Genomic DNA, 8,361 nt, shown 5'->3' on the forward strand with positions numbered 1-8,361 from the left:
GGACAAGAACTAACGAGAAACAATAGATGGACCTCTCCTTGGAAGCTCACTTTAGCCTGTACCTTTATCATTAGGCACACTTTTAATGTGACCACGTCTCATCATGACAATCTTAATCATGGCATTAGGCCTATGTGTGTGTTTGTGTCTGTGTGTGTGTGTATGTTGTGTGAAGAACCATCAGCCCGTATGGCTATTAAATATGAATGGCCAAGGTCAGGGGGGTTGCTGCACTCATTTAGCACGGGTGACCAATGCCAAATGTAAAGGTCAAAGTGGAATTGCCTGTGTTGGAGCCATACGAAGGGACTTGGGCACATTTATGCATCTCATTGGCAGTGATTTATGGCTGGAGATAAACTTAGGGATGGGAAGAAAACACTCTCTTTTTCCCATGCTTGTGTAAATACACAACTTACTCATATCAATCACTGTGTCACATGGAATCGCCACTGACTGTATGCTTCCTGCCCAGATTAGTAACAGCCTTTGTCTCATTCCCCCAGCTCCTTTCTACATTGGGGAAGACACAACTTGTATTGTAGCCATTTTGTGGGTTGACATTAGCATTTTCAAAAGCAGGAATTGTGACACGAATGTTTTTCTTTTTCTGGCAGTATTGTCTGGTAGATATGACCGACTGGTGTGATTATTCTCTAATGATTTCACATATGAAACAGACTCATATTAAACATACATATTAAACATATTAAACAGACATATTAAACATATTAAACAGACATATTAAACATGTTAAACAGACTTATTAAACATATTAAACAGACATATTAAATATATTAAACAGACATATTAAACATATTAAACATACATATTAAACATATTAAACAGACATATTAAACATATTAAACAGACATATTAAACATGTTAAACAGACTTATTAAACATATTAAACAGACATATTAAATATATTAAACAGACATATTAAACATATTAAACAGACATATTAAACATATTAAACAGACATATTAAACATAATTAACATAATTAACAGACATATTAAACATATTAAACAGACATATTAAACATAATTAACATAATTAACAGACATATTAAACATATTAAACAGACATATTAAACATATTAAACAGACATATTAAACATATTAAACAGACGTATTAAACATAATTAACATAATTAACAGACATATTAAACATATTAAACAGACTCATATAGCAAATATACCAGAATAGCTTATGTGCAGCAATGTCAAAAGTGGCCTATGTAAATATGACTGTATCAAGAATAGATACACACTTTCTATTCACTGCTTTACATCCTCTCACATACTATCTAGTCTGTTTGAAATGAGCTGTAATTGTAAATGTACAGTTGAAGTCGGAAGTTTATGGAAGTTTACATACACTTGAAGTCATTAAAACTCATTTTTCAACCACTCCACAAATTTCTTGTTAACAAACTATAGTTTTGGCAAGTCGGTTAGGACATCTACTTTGTGCATGACACAAGTCATTTTTCCTACAATTGTTTACAGACAGATTATTTCACTTATAATTCACTGAATCACAATTCCAGTGGGTCAGAAGTTTACATAGACTAAGTTGACTGTGCCTTTAAACAGCTTGGAAAATTCCAGAAAATGTCATCATGACTTTATAAGCTTCTGATAGGCTAATTGACACCATTTGAGTCAATTGGAGGTGTACTTGTGGATGTATTTCAAGGCCTACCTTCAAACTCAGTGTCTCTTAGCTTGACATCATGGGAAAATCAAAAGAAATCAGCCAAATAAATTGTAGACCTCCACATGTCTGGTTCATCATTGGCAGCAATATCCAAATGCCTGAAGGTTCCACGTTCATCTGTACAAACAATAGTACGCAAGTATAAACACCATGGGACCCGCAGCCGTCATACCACTCAGGAAGGAGACGCGTTCTGTCTCCTAGAGGTGAACGTACTTTGGTGCGAAGAGTGCAAATCAATCCCAGAACAGCAGCAAAGGACATTGTGAAGATGCTGGAGGAACCTGGTACAAAACTATCTATATCCACAGTAAAACGAGTCCTATATCGACATAACCTGAAAGGCTGTTCAGCAAAGAAGAAGCCACTGCTCCAAAACAGCGATAAAAAAGCCACACTACGGTTTGTAACTGCACATGGGGACAAAGATCGTACTTTTTGGAGAAATGTTTTCTGGCCTGATGAAACAAAAATAGAACTGTTTGGCCATAATGACCACCGTTATGTTTGGAGGAAAAAGGGGGAGGCTTGCAAGCCGAAGAACACCATCCCAACCGTGAAGCGTGGTGGTGGCAGCATCATGTTGTGGGGGTGCTTTGCTCCAGGAGGGACTGGTACACTTCACAAAATAGATGGCATCATGAGGAATGAAAATGATGTGGATATATTGAAGCAACATAGCAAGACCAGTCAGGAAGTTAAAGCTTGGTCGCAAATGGGTCATCCAAATGGACAATGACCCCAAGCATACTTCCAAAGTTGTGGCAAAATGGTGGCTAAGGTGTATGTAAACTTCCGACTTCAACTATGTAGTGGTACTGTGTTCACGTCCTAGATTCTGACTTCAGAGGACCCAGGCCCTGCTCTCTGCCAAAGAAATTAAGACATGGTTTGCTTGGAAAATGAATCTAAGGAAATGGACCCAGATCAACTGCGTTTCAGTTACAAGCAGATTAGTCCATGGTGTAATCTTAACTTGTAAATCAATTCACTACTGATTAAAATACATTTCTCTGTTTCAACCTCCCACCAAAGGACTTTTATGCGCAGTGCCAAAACGTGGTTTCGCCTTTCGGGAGCGGCTGCAATCGGGGCAGCTGAGGCTGAGTTGGTCTATTACTCTACACCCAGGCTTCAAGCGTTTTGTCCCTTAAATGGGAAAACCAGCCTGCAACATGGCCTTTTGGAACAGCCCCCAAGTGGTTCAGAGCTCAGCCAGAAAAAGAAGAAAAAGAAAACGTGTTTGAACTGTGCTCCGAAGCGGAAACATTTTCTCCTGCACCACATTCTAACCTGAAGGTCTATTTTCCTTCCCTCCAATTGTAATACATTTGGTTTTCCTTCTAATGCCGTGTTTTATTTTTCCATGAGAAGATGGAAGGATGATAATGTGCTACACCATAGACACCAGTGTGTATTACATAGCCCCTCCTTTCCCCTTTGTTACTGTCATAGCGCAGCCATTGTCATAGATCACCTACGTAATCAGATACTATATAAAACATTGGAAAAACTAAACACCAAAATAAAACGTGATATACTTCATGTTGCTCTTGAATACGACAACGGTGGATTAAAGTGTCTTGGAGGAATGGATTGTGAGGGATTGGGCATTTGAATACCAGAAAGGACACATTAGGCTACTCCCTTCCTCCCTCCCCGTCAGAACACATCAGCTCCAGAGGCAGTTTATATACAGTGGTTCTCTCTGTGTTCTGTCACATTCATCTCTATTCCCGTTTACCATGAGGCATTAGAGCCACATCAGCCTCCATTACCACCACGCAGATTCAACCACCACTGACAATACAAATCGTGATAAGATGAAACCCACGCCCCATAAACACCATCATATATATGACATCATACCAGCGGCTGGATAGGAGATCCCACTTGTCATCTCTATGTGCTTACTCCCACAGTATAGCATAGAGATATGGATATCATTATTTCTTTATTTGTCTTTAACTCTGTTACTACAGATATAGGATCTTAATTTGAGCCAATTTGTTACAACACGAAAATAATCCTGAATCAACAGGAAATGTGAATTATTATGTGGATTATAATTAATGGACATATTTGTAGGGGTTGATACATTTTTCGTTCGGGCAAATCAAACCTGAAAATTCAAAGTGGAAATTACAACCTTAGAAGCATTACCTGCAAGTTTGCATTTCCTGCTGTGCAGGAATATTATCAGCTACTAAAGAGTGACATCTGTGGCACCATCTGAATAGGTGTTTGTATGCGAGACAGTATTTATCTTTGTTTGGTTCACATCCATCACTCAGTAGTGGGAGGCCCTGCATGGCTGGCCTGCTTGTGCGGAGAGATTTACGCCGTAATGCGTCAAATCAACAGACCTTTACAGTGAAATATGTTTTTTTTTTTTTTATCAATAGGGGTGATCAATAGTGCAAGCTGGCCATTGTATAATTATTAAGGTCAGGGCGTATCAATAAAGCTGTCCCACCCCACCTCATGATGCCATGGATGCTCTGGAACAACAGACTCACATGAAAAAAATACTACAGTGTACTATAGAATACTACAGTACTTACTATAGAATGATGTAGTAGACTGTAGTATACGGTCGAATACTAAACTACATAATGTAGTATTCTTCGATCATTTATTATCTTGTGAGGGCTCCCGAGTGCCGCAGCGGTCTAAGGCACTGCATCTTAGTGCTAGAGGCGTCACTTCAGACCCTGGTGTGATCCCGGGCTGTATTACAACCGGCTGTGATCAGGAGTCCCATAGGTCGACGCACAATTGGCTCAGCGTTGTCCGGGTTAGGGGAGGGGTTGGCCGGGGTAGGACCGTCATTGCAAAATAAGAATTTGTTCTTAATTGACTTGCTTAATTAAATAAAGGTTAAAAAAATTAATAAAAATCAATGTGTAGTATTTACTATAGAATGTTGTAATATACTGTAGAATACTACAGTACTATCCACAAAAAAATTAACTGTAGTAAATACTACAGTAATGTCTGCAATAACACTACATTTTTTTAAAGGATAGTAAATACTACAGTATTTTATTTGCATATGCCCTGCCCATTCCCCTCCCATATATCCCAATCTCTATCTATCTATCTATCTATCTATCTATCTATCTATCTATCTATCTATCTATCTATCTATCTATCTATCTATCTATCTATCTATCTATCTATCTATCTATCTATCTATCTATCTATCTATCTATCTATCTATCTATCTATCTATCAATCAACCTATCTATTGTGGCAGTGTAGCCTAGTGGATAGAGCATTGGATTAGTAACCAAAAGGTTGCAAGTTCAAATCACTGAGCCAACAAGGTACAAATCTGTAGTTCTGCCCCTGAACAAGGCAATTAACCCACAGTTCCTAGGCCATCGTTGAAAATAAGAATTTGTTCTTAAGTGTCTTGCCTAGTTAAATAAAGATTTTAAAAAATAATATTTTTGTCTACAGGTTATGGAACATGTTCTCTTTTAGTATTTCTCCAGTAGGTTTTCTCAAGGAGAAAGCCTCCACTTCTATATAAAATATATATAAAAAAAACACTATAGTAAAATCCACTGTAATTTCTGCAAAATTGCCACATTAAATAATAAAAGGTATACCACAGTCTACAAAAACACTACAGTAAATACTACAGTCTGCAAAACCAATACAGTAAATACTGCAGTATACTACAATACTACATTTTAATTGCTAAAGCTGAAATACTACAGTTTTCTTCTACTACAGTAAAGTCTGAAAAAACACTACAGTGAATACTATAGTATTTATACCATAGTATATATATTCTTTTCATATGGGGAGGGTTGTTGCTTCGCCGTACTGGGTTGGAAACCCTGAGCAAAAGGTCAAATCATTACAGTGCCATTACATCCTATGGCTTTTTGGCCATAGCAGAACTGCATGAATGAGCTGTGAGCTGTTGAAGTTTTGTGTCAACCTCTTAGAAACACCACCTCCATCTTCATAAGCCAGGCCAGATCTATTCCCTCTATTGCCGTAAAGAAGACTGGGATGTACACATTGTCTAACACTCATGGGATAAATGGTATTCTGCACGTAACAACCATGTTACAGTTCAAATAGAAAACATATAGAAGGCAGGAAAAACACATCAACGGTAAAAATCAATACTTGTCTTGATCCTTCTGTAGAAGACTTTGGGATGTCATTGTTATGTGGAAATATGAGAGGGATCCCGTGTGGCCTTACCAGCAGCTCTTAGAAGTAGTAGTTACACGATGGAGTTGGAAATGTACACCACCACCATCCCCACCACCACCATCACCACCACCACCACCACCACCACTACCACCACTATCTTCACCACCGTCACCACCACAACCATCACCACCACCACTATCACCACTACCACCACTACCTTCACCACCGTCACCACCACAACCATCACCACCACCACTATCACCACTACCACCACTACCTTCACCACCGTCACCACCACAACCATCACCACCACCACTATCACCACTACCACCACTACCTTCACCACCGTCACCACCACAACCATCACCACCACCACTATCACCACTACCACCACTATCTTCACCATCGTCACCACCACAACCATCACCACCACCACTATCACCACTACCACCACTATCTTCACCATCGTCACCACCACAACCATCACCACCACCACTATCTTTACCACCACCACCATCACCACTACCACCACTATCTTCACCACCGTCACCACCACAACCATCACCACCACCACCACTACCACCACTACCTTCACCACCGTCACCACCACAAACATCACCACCACCACCACCACCATCACCACTACCATCACTACCTTCACCACCGTCACCACCATCACCACCACCACCACCACCTTCAACATCACCACCATCAGCATCATCATATAGAAGGCAGGAAAAACAGATCAACAGTAAAAATCAATAGCTGTCTTGATCCCTCTGTATAAGACTTTGGGATGTCACTGTTATGTGGAAATATGAGAGGGATCCAGTGGGGCCTTACCGGTAGCTCTTAGAAGTAGTAGTTGCACGACGGCGTTGGAAATGTCATGTTCTTCACTGAAGTGTGAATCATTTGTCTCAAAGAGTGACAATTCAAGCAAGAGAGTTTTCTCTATAGAGATTTGAGTTTAACAGTACAGTAGAGGAGGGGTCCTTATCCCTGGGTGTGAGGCTGCCTGCTGGTCTCCTGGTCCTGTTCCACATCCTGGTCTGTGGCAATGGGTGTGGCTGAGACAGGGAGCATTGCCAGGCTGGGCTTAAGGACCAGTGTGCTTCTGGATGGCTTTCCTTCTGGGGTTCAGTACACCACCACCATAAACACCATCACCACTACCACCACTACCTTCACCCCCGTCACCACTAACACCACCACCATCACCACCATCATCACCACCATCTTCACCATCACCACCACCTTCAACATCAACACCACTACCTTCACCACTGTCACCACCACCATCACCACCATCATCACCACCACCACTACTTTCACCATCACCACCACCTTCAACAGCAACCCCATTACCAGCTTCACCATCACCACCACCTTCAACATCAACACCATCACCACCACCTTCACCATTACCACCACCATCACTACTACCATCATCACCACCATCATCGTCAGCGTCACCACCACCGTCACCACCACCATCACCACTACCATCACCACCACCTTCACCATCACCATCACCACCACCATCACCATCATTACCATCACCACCAACAAAAATATGGAGTTAATGTCTAAACTTAACCTTAAACACTTGAAATTTGACGTTTGAGAAACATGGATGAACATCTAATTCTGACAGGAGACTGTGAAATCTGGTAGCTCTCCTCCATCCCCACAAAGCCCCACCGACCTGCCATCCTCCTTTTCATTCCACTCTGCGCGTGGCCTTTTCCTGTCCCGTCCATCTCAGACGGGGCCCACGTCATGTCAACCGCTGGATCACGTAACGGTCCGTTTCCCTCTCTCTTCCCCTGTATCTTTCCCTCTCTTTCTCTCCCTCTCTTTCTCTCCCTCTCTTTCTCTCCCTCTCTTTCTCTCCCTCTCTTTCTCTTCCTCTCTTTCTCCTTCTCTGTATTTTTCTGTCTCAGGACACCTGGTTTCCCCTGGTCATCAAACGACGCAGCTATGAGCCCACCGAGCAGCCGGTGAACGGATGTGGAGTCCACCCTCAGCGTGGTTAACAGGGACCTGGGTCTGTTTACAGGCATGTGTCTGGAGGAAACAGTGCTCACACTAATAATCTAATTACAGTACACACACACCCATACACCCATACACCCATACACCCATACACACACACACACACACACACACACACACACACCACACACACACACACCACACACACACACACACACCACACACACACACACACACACACACACACACACACACACCGGTAGCTCTTAGAAATAGTAGCTACATGATGGAGTTGGAAATGCCATGTTATTCACTGAAGTGTGGATCATTTGTCTCAAAGAGTGACAATTCAAGCAAGAGGAGTTTTCTCTATAGAGATATGAGTTAAACAGTACAGTAGAGGAATAATGTAGAAGCACAACACCACACACACACACACACACACACACACACACACACA

The 8,361-nt window shown here is 41.3% G+C and overlaps 1 non-coding gene across 1 annotated transcript; it reads left to right on the forward strand.

Annotated features, from left to right (window-relative positions):
- Window positions 1–5,193: 5,193 nt before the first annotated feature.
- Window positions 5,194–5,250, forward strand: LOC115165199 (U7 small nuclear RNA). Its single transcript, XR_003870098.1, has one exon. It is a non-coding gene; the product is annotated as a U7 small nuclear RNA (small nuclear RNA).
- Window positions 5,251–8,361: the final 3,111 nt, after the last annotated feature.

Source organism: Salmo trutta, chromosome 27 (assembly GCF_901001165.1).
Source record: "Salmo trutta chromosome 27, fSalTru1.1, whole genome shotgun sequence".
NCBI lineage: Eukaryota > Metazoa > Chordata > Actinopteri > Salmoniformes > Salmonidae > Salmo > Salmo trutta.